Source organism: Phalangium opilio, unplaced genomic scaffold (assembly GCF_054372755.1).
Source record: "Phalangium opilio isolate 3A_F unplaced genomic scaffold, DU_Popi_V2 ptg000032l_1, whole genome shotgun sequence".
Taxonomy (NCBI): domain Eukaryota; kingdom Metazoa; phylum Arthropoda; class Arachnida; order Opiliones; family Phalangiidae; genus Phalangium; species Phalangium opilio.
The window spans coordinates 6,662,074-6,671,999 of NW_028324159.1; positions in this window are offsets into that span (position 1 = coordinate 6,662,074).

Below are 9,926 nucleotides of genomic sequence, written 5' to 3' on the forward strand. Positions count from 1 at the left end.
GATTATGAAGAATTTTCACTCGTTTACTTTTAGTTTTGGTTAGCTTTTAGTCCACACTATTGGGACTCCCTTCGAAAGAACATGAAACATTTTACTTGTCTCCATCTGTTCTTTCCTTCAAAATTGTACTATTTGATATTGAAATTCATCTCTGCAGAGATGAAACTTAAGGAATCTATCATTAAAATTTTTTAAATAATGCTACAGAATTTTAGGTTGCTAACAGCAATTTTTTGGTAGGGTTTACGGATTATTTTTGGGGGGGGGCTAAGTTTGGAATTTGGGGGGGCTAAAACGAATTGACTCTTTGGAGAAGGATAATGCCAGTCTGAGACAGTCAGTACAGGCATTCAAAAAATAAGGCCTCCATTGGCTTCTGGGATACATTTTACGGAATTCCCACGACCAACTTGCAAGGACCAACTAGTTGATTCGATGAATTTAAATTGGCCTCGTGGATTGGTTACTTCATTTGCTAATGGTTTGCCCAAATCTATGACCGCCCAGCAAGCAGCAACCTGCGCTTCTACAGCAGAGTGCTCGGGAGGCTACTCGGACCCGGCAGCCAGTGAGACAAGGCTCAGCAGTAAACTGCCGGGTGAAGGCAGTGCCTACCGGTCGTCGACCTTTTGGAGTCGTGCCAAAAGCTCTGTTTGTCAGTAAGCTAGAAGGTTCTCTATTGTCAAGCGAACTAAAGGAGGCTCTTGTCGACGACTATGGAATTACTACTGTCCACTGCATTTGACATAAACCTAAACTTCCTACGGCCCGTCACGCTTCATTCTACGTTACCTGTACGGACCAGTCGGAATTTGATAAGCTTTCGGACCCATCCATCTCTGGCCGTCAACTGCATCTTGGCCGATTTTACTGGAACGCCGTGTGATGAACATAAACACGTCTCGGAACACAAGGGTAATGACGTGGTTTGTGCCAAGGGCGATTCGTCGTCCAACGCGACTGACCGTTCGGATGTGTCGGAAGAACAATGAGCGACCTAACAATCGCTTATCAGAATGTTCGCGATTTGCGGACAAGGCTTATGACTTTCTGGAAAATATTGTTGCTGATAATTATGACATAATTTGCATTGCCGAAACCTGGCTTAATGAACAACACTTTGATTCGGATCATTTTACAAATTGTTATTACGTTTTTCGGGCTGATCGCTTTGATCCAAATTTTGTTAATGGCAGGGGAGTGGGGCTCTGATTGCGGTTAAAAGTCATTTGTTAGTACGCGACGCCGTGACCTAGAAATATTTAATGAAGGCGTATTTATAGAGGTCAAGTCAACCGCTGATAAGTCTTTCATAGTGGGAACTGTTTATTTTCGACCCCAGTATGACGCTACAACTTATCGGCTGCTTTCGGAACATCTGAGCAAGGTTCTATTGGACACCATTAATGATTTAATCATTGTAGGTGATTTCAACTTCGCAGGGTTGGATTGGGCGCTGTTTAACACTTAGGACTGCACCCATGCTACCAAAATTAAGGCAAATTCTATCATTGATCTCTGTTACTCCCTAAAGTTACTTCAATAACATAATTTTGTAAATAGCTCAGGAAATATTTTAGATCTATGCCTATCAAATGTCAATGGTCTTCACGTTTCAAAACTAGACGACCCACTAGTCACAGTGGACAAGTTTCATCCACCATTCACGATCTCATATAATGTCACCCCTTTCATTCATGCTGAACCTACAGGATCGCGCTATCGCTATCAGGCAGGGGATTACCACCTACAATACACAAGGCTTAGAGATACCGATTGGTCGCCGATCTTGGAGCCCGATGCCACACCTGTGGTACAGTGTTTAAAAATCTCAGTTCATTTAATACTCACAAATCTCGCAAGCACCCGTTTGAAGCTGAGGTTTCAGATGAGGGCGATATTGCACAGAGGAATAAAGACTCGAATATAGTTGAGAACTGTACGGATTTAAGATATACTGCTAATCAAGTCCAAAAGTTCATCGAAGCCACTTATATTTTGAAGTTAAAAGAGAAACATGAATTATCAGATGAAGTAATTCATGACGAAATGGAGACCACTTCTGATCTGTTAAAAACTTGTAGTTCAGAAAATATTGATATTAATGGCAGAACTATATTCCATGGACTAGAAACGGCGTATAAAAGAGAAAGGTTTTTCCAATCTGAAATGAGTTATGTGGCACCTGTGGCAGTTGAAATTTTTGATAAATGTTTTAAGCCAGCGAAGTCGTATTATATCTCATTTCTGAAATCGCTCGAGATTCTTGTGACAATGCCAGAAGTTGAAAGGCTTTTAAATAATTTGAAAACGATCGTGGTACAATGTCAGATATATTTAGCGGTGAGAAAATCAAACAAAAGTTCATAGCTGAGAACTCTATTGATAACGCTATAAATTTACTTTTTGACTTGTATTTGGATGATTTGGAAATAGCAAACCCTATTGGGGCTCACGCGAAAACTAAAAGTTACTGTTCCTTAACTGGCGACTTCTTAATATACCTCCATTTTTGCGATCAAAATTAACAGAGAATATAGACCACCGTATACGGACAAGATTGTCCGTATACGGTGGTACTTAGTGTAGCTGTGAGGAGGGGGTTGTTTCCCCCCCCCTTTTCTATCTATCTCTTGCCTCTCGCTCTAGATGGTACCGTGCCAGACGGAGGAAATATGGTTGGGGGGGGGGGTTTGACGACACTTATCACGTGATGTTGTTGGCGGGAAATTCGAATTTATAGAGGATTTTTGGTATATCGTATCGGTATGATGTCACGTGACTTGGTGACGGCGCTCAGTGTCCATAGTGGTATTATTTTGGTGTATCTTTAGGATATTGTATACATTTAGTGGATGATTTATTGGTAATTCTATAGGTTCAGTAGACCATTTCTACACCATCCTGTAATGCTATTCTCTGTATGATTTTGAGGTCTCCATGTATGTTTATGTTTCTCTTATATTAAAGAACCAGTTTCAATTGAGATAAGGTCTACGTAGTTTATTGAAAAGGGTACAAATTAAGCTACGATGATGTTCTAGGTGTACTCCTTTTTTGTATTGGTTATTAAGCGAGTTACTGGGTTAGAACGATGGTACATTTTAGTATCAAACAAGTTGGGAAAACCAAAATATTACCTCTCCGAGTCAAGAGGTCTACTACTACAAACTTATTTACCTAGATATGGAATTATTTCGCTTTTTTGAAGTAAAAATTTACGAAATATCGAAGCAGTATTCCAAACATAGCGAATGTACAGTAAAGCAGACGACATTTTACATCCAAATCTTGGACACATGGGAATCAGTCAATGGAGAAAAGAACAGGAAATGAAGTCTACGCTTCAGCTGTTTACCGTATATTCTGATAGCTACATTCACAACTGGTTTGCAGTGTAAACACTATCGCCTCGTCTCACCTCAACAATATTCTTAGTTTGCCAACATGAATGTTAAGGTTAAATAACACCAAAGCTAAATTGTAGCTGGACGCACTAATAGTCAATGCGCACCATAAATGGAATAATAAGTCTGTACCTACTACCCGTTTACCATAAGCCCTTTTACTAATCTAATTGCCACCATCTTTTCTTCTTTTCTTCTATTATAAAATCTTAACCTGATTATTTAAGAGTGTATTTAACTTTCGGCTCACTCTGAACCGTTAATGTCTCTTCATTTCAGACACGAAAATCAAAGCCAAAAGTTTACATCACCTCAGGCCTCAATTATTTACTCTTTGTTTCACTAATCCTATTGCGGATAATGCGCGCTTGTTACGCCCGCCGGAGTCTAGGTCTTAGTTTTCTTCATGTAATCACTAAACCAAGGATTATTCTATATACAGATGTAGTATAGCTTAAGTAATATATAAACAGCCATTTCAAATAACAATATTAAAAAAATTCTTTGGAATATCAAAATGAAACAGAGCTTTAAAGCTACAAAAGTACTAAATGCATCATAATTACGAAAAATACTTCCACATATTCACTTTATATTATGGAAAAAGGGAATATTAAGGTTCTGTAGGATTTCTTTACACATCAAAACAAGGCTAACTGCTAACGCGACGCACTAGTGTAACAATGGACGGACACACACAGACAAAAACATAAGCTGCTTTTTAACTCTTTCCGTATTAATTTTGAGTTGAGAAACAAGATTATCTTAAATATTAAAATAAATATAATTAATATTAAATATTTTCTTCGTCAGTTGTTTGCCTTATTGAGCGTTACATCGTTTTGATAAAGAACAATTAAACATTCTTGAGAGACCTGACTAATATTGGCGTTTGAAATGAAGCATACGCCCGTTGCGTCGCCTTACTCAAATAGGTAGTATATAAGGGTTTCGAATCGCAGCTTTGGATAAGAACATCGCAATTGCGTGAACCTTGGCGGAAGACCCCGTCAATGGAAGGCTAGACGTTTCTCGTAACCCTAGCCGATCGCCGCGTATGTCTTAACCTTGAGGATGATGGTGGTGTTAGAAGCCAGGTGTGCAGACTGGTGTCCATGTGGGATGGACAATGAATAGAAGATGGTGGTGTTTAGAAGCCAGTAAGTACAGACTGGTGTCCATGTGGAATGGACAAAGACGAGAAGGTGGTGGTGTTTAGAAGCCAGTAAGTACAGACTGGAGTCCATGTGGAATGGGCAAAAGACTAGCAGATGGTGGTGTTTAGAAGCCAATAAGTTCAGACTAGTGTCCATGTGGGGTGGACAAATGAACAGAGTTGTTAAACAGGCAATGGAGTAATAGCCTGTAAGTCGAATACAATTTCCGGGACTGTAAATGCGGTCTGGAAATTGAATACACGTTTGCTCCGATTTGCAAACTGCGAACGCGGTCACGTGGGTGTAACAACGGACAGACAGACACACAGACAGACACACAGATACGTCGAAATTAGAACCTCTCCGTGACATACGTCACTCGGAGAGGTAAAAAGAAGAAATACGGCAGTTTTTACACAACTTGGTAGCTGGTAATTAGTTAAAATGAACAAACATTACTAAAAAAACTCAGAACATAAGGATTACAGTAGTTTTAATACGATTTAGTAGTTGATGAGTAGTTAAAATGCTGATCCAAACAAAAGTATACTCGAATATAGCTTGACTGTTTCGTATATTTTCTATTTAGCACACATTTTAAGTGACATTTTAACCAAAAAAGAATTACATATACCGTAACACATGATTTGTTTCAAACCTTGTCAACAACCTTTCTCTCCAGAGTTCGGAAGTGAAATGACTCTCTATACTTTACAAAATTCCCTTTTGGACACCCAACAGATATATTTATTATATGACATTAAGGGGCAGGATGAGGTAGAACTTGATTCATAACAAAAGAATTTATCCCCATCTGTTTCTATTTATACGTAAGCACGTTCAAACGTGTCTAAAGGGCTTTGGGAGGGGGGCGTGGCAGTGCCACTAGATTCCTTGCATTAATTGGACCACCCACCATGTTTTATTAAAGGGGGGAGCTTAAATTTTTATCCCCATCTAGTTTTTATTTATACGTAAACATGTCCAGGCGTGGCTTAATGGCTTTTGGGAGGGGGGGGGTCGAACCATTTGTATTGAATCAATGGAATTAATATTTAGAGTGATTTATAACTCACACAAATGTGTTATGTCCAAGTTTATGTCATTGAGAGGGGCGGTGACACATCCTACAAGGGGGTTCAAGCATTTAATTGATTACAGGTGGTTGCCCCGAGGGCATTATTAGGACAAGTCTCAACAAGTTTAAGATGTTTCCGTTGCGTCAACAGAAAGGCAATATATCATTAAACCGAAGCATTAACCTAAACGTACTATATTTATCAAAATTATCGGCAACGTAATCAAAAATTCGTGGAAAACGTAAAACGGTATTGAAAGAAGCATCATTCACAACGCATTTCGTGTTAGAAGTAAAAAACAATCGAAACGTTTTTGATCAACTACGGTACAATTGACCGACACGAAAACGATAATTTAAAATTCCTAAAATCCCATAGGAATACATGGGGAAATGAATAATCCACCGAAACGAAAACAGTCATGTACATTGCATTTTAGCAACACGAAACGAGTCATTTGAAAAACAGTTCAAATGATTAAAAACGTTTCGATAAATTTTAGCTTAATTTATCAAAATTACTCCATGTTTCACCAAAAACACTTTTGATTTAGCAAAATTCCACCAATTTTTTTCTATTTAAATAAAAATTTGTTACCTCTTGATCCCCCCCCCTCTTCGCAGAAACTAGTATAGCAACCTTTTACTTTAACAAAGACTAAGCTAATTAACCAAAATATTTCTAGGGAAACGTCAATCAATTCGAGCACGAGTATTGTATATGTTTACAATACCGAATCATTTACAAAGTTTCACACTAGAATTTCACTGCTATTTACACTGTTCTAGGGAAAAACACAGATTTTAACTAAAACCTTTAGAAAAGACATACATCCCTATATACTAAAACAGAATATAGAGCCAGCGAAAAGTTCAAAGTACAACACAGAGTGTCATTTAGCTAATGCCAGTGCATGAATCGTGGATTTCTAGCAATAGAAGGGAATATTGTACGCAACATTTTTCTAACATATAAAAATGCTTATTTGGGTTTCCTAAATTCCCCAAAGAATTGCATACAAAATTTGAAAAAGTACTGACTTCAGTTAATCCAACTCACTTTGTTTCTTTAGTTGCCTTAAAATGACGAAACGAGTCATTTGAAAAACAGTTCACGTGACTAAAAACGTTGCGATGATTTTCGCAATATTTATCAAAATGATTCGATGAAAAGCATATTTTCATTTATTTCAGAATCGTTAATTTCATAACATAACTAGATGGTGTTGCAGACTTAAGGAATTTAATTTTCTATACCTCAAAACGAGCTTTACTCTTATCGTTGCAATTTATTTATTTATTTAATAAGGCTCGAGGGATTGGGTCGTGAAGCCGCCAGGGCTTGGGTACGACCACCCTCCATGGCACAAGAGTCTAGATATAATACGAGAGTATATACAAACGGGGAATGTTACAAACAGAAACGTACAAATGAACTAACAAAAGAGAGAAATCATTCGAAATGGTTAAATTTAAACATTCAGTTACGTCATTAAACATGTTCCTTAATAATACATTTGAATATCATGAAAAATACTGGTTTTTACATCAATAGTTACAAAATTTGACGCCTGCTTTGACTAAATTTAATATGATAACACTAGTATTAGTGGTTAGGGTCGCTTATTCTTGAGACGTTCAGAACTTGACTTTAGGGTGGTGCTTCCCTCGATTGTTGTCTGATGCTCATAGATTTTTTTAGTTACATTGGAATTTATTGTCCTTTCTTTAATTGAACCACCCACCTGGTTTTATGAGGGTTAGGAGGAGAGGTTGAACTTGATCCATAACAAAAGGATTTATCCCCATCCGTTTTTATTTTTATTATAAAGACGTGTCTTAATGGGTTTAGGGGCATGGCCGAACCATTTGTATTGTTATGAATGGAATTTATTTTGTGATTTATTGCTTTGTTAGTTGGTGACTCTTCCTACCACGAAACATTTGATTCGACGGGTTTGCCCCGAAGCCATTATCCTGACAAGTCTCTACGTGTTTAAGATAATTTTGGTGCACTAACCGAAACCAGGAAAATATATGAGTATTTTTCCAGAACTATAAACTAGGAGACTAATTTCGTTCTTTTTTTAAAGGAAATAACGCTCTTTGATCATCTTTAACGTAGCAAATAATGTAACAAACCTATCCTAAATATCCGCCATTTTACCTTCAATCTGGCAGCTAAATCAAAAACTTTCAGTGTTTACAAGTAAACGCTGTATCAATCTAGGATTAATCAAAACATTTGTTAAAAAACAGTACGTTTTTTAACCTTTTTATCGCAAACCATACAATATATTGTGATTTTCCCGCTCGATGAAGTCTCTTAAGCCGATATTAAATAGTTGGGGGTTCAACATTGTTAACAAGTTGGGTCGAGTAAAACATTTCTTGTCAGATATTTACGCCTATACAGAACTTTCGTGAGATTAAGATTGATTTTGCAGAAAAATCGTGCTCAAATCCTTTTGTTTCTCACAAAGTCTTTAATCTTTTTAGTGGCATTAACAGGTGTATTCAATTAGGGATTACAAATAAACGTTAGAAGAAGAAACGTTGTTCTGTGCTGTTTTTATTACAGACTGATAAACTATACGTCGACATGATACGAGTTAATATGCGCTAATATTTTTAAAATTCGGTGCTTCAAAGTCTTAATCCCTTTTCAGACAGATCCATATTTTCATTTTGGAGCACTAGAATTCTTTGTCCATATAGGACCATATTGCTCTGGGTTTAGCTTTCTTTATTTGCATACCTTTCACAATCAATTGTGTCCCTTTTAAAGGTACTACACTAGCCAGTAGCTAAAATTATCTTTGTACTCTGAAATCATCCCAATCAATCTCAATTATTATACACATTTACGCCTTTTGTTATGCAGTATATACACATCGGTGGAGAAAGGTCTTTTGTTCTAATCCTACGAAAGACGCATAATGTTAGCTAATCGACTTGTTTTGAGAATTTCATTCCGTTGATAAACCTTTTCATAACGAATACTAGCTCAGTTGGCACTGTCTCTTCTTTAAAAGTTTCGAAATTTGCCCTCTTAAGGAGTTAAATATGTTATATTTAAATGCCTAGTTGCTACCTGGCTGATTAAAAATATTTTATTACCTATTACGTTCAGGCAAGGTCTTGGGTGGGTGGTCGAAGCAATTGTTATCATTGGAATTTATTTTGTGATTCATTGCTTTACGTAGGCCTACTTCTCTTCTACACAATCATAGTGTAATTCATGACCGTGAGAAACTATCTGGTCATAGGTTAGCTTAAGGTAGAGTTGAAAGTAACATTTTGAAAAGTGTACAATGTGAAGATATCAAAGGATATTTTGACAATTGAGAATCTCTAGAAGCGCTTTACGCACCCTGTTTTTCATTTATAACCCCAATAAAATTGTCCCATATTTGCGGTGTTTATAACAAAATTCTATTTATAGGCCACTCTTTTGTTGACAATTTTTTTGACATAAAAAAATCCATCGTTATTTTGTTATAAAAATGGTAAACTGTTGAAAGTTGTGTGTCAAAAATGCACAGTGAGAAAAACATCTGGTGACTGATAAGCAATAAATCAGGCTATTGTTAAACAATTGAGGAATATGGGCGTGTCTATTAAGAAATTTCGTTAGCTCAAGGTAGCATTTTTTGGGAAATATACAATGGTTTTTATGACCTGTTAGAGAAATTCGGAACGTTATTATTTATCATACGTGAAGATAACAAAGAATATTTTCACAATTGAGAATCTCTATAAACGCTTTACACACCATGTTTTTTATTTACTACCCCAATAAAATTGTCCCTTATTTGCGGTGTTTATAACAAAATTCTATTTATAGGCCACTCTTTTATTGACAATTTATTTGACATAAAGCAAATCCAACGTTCTTTAGTTATAAAATCGGTAAACTATTAACAGGCATGGCTCCGAAATGCATTGTGAGAAAACATCTGGTGACTGCTAAGCAATAAATCAGGCTATTGTTAAATGATTGAGGAATGTGGGCTTGTCTATTAAGAAATTTAGTATAAAAGGGGCCGAGGAAATGATCAAAATACGCAGTCGATCTTCAAACATCGAGAGATAAACATGGATCCTGAAACTCTTCGTACAACGTTGAACGAACTGACTATAAATAGACCTTGGCCGTTACGTTTAATATATGAGTTTTATTTCTACCTAGGCGACTATCTGCGAATAGATCCGATGTACGGACCTCAGACTCTACCGCCAATCGTAGTACAAGGTGGCTTAAATGCTATTCGAGCTTGCCTC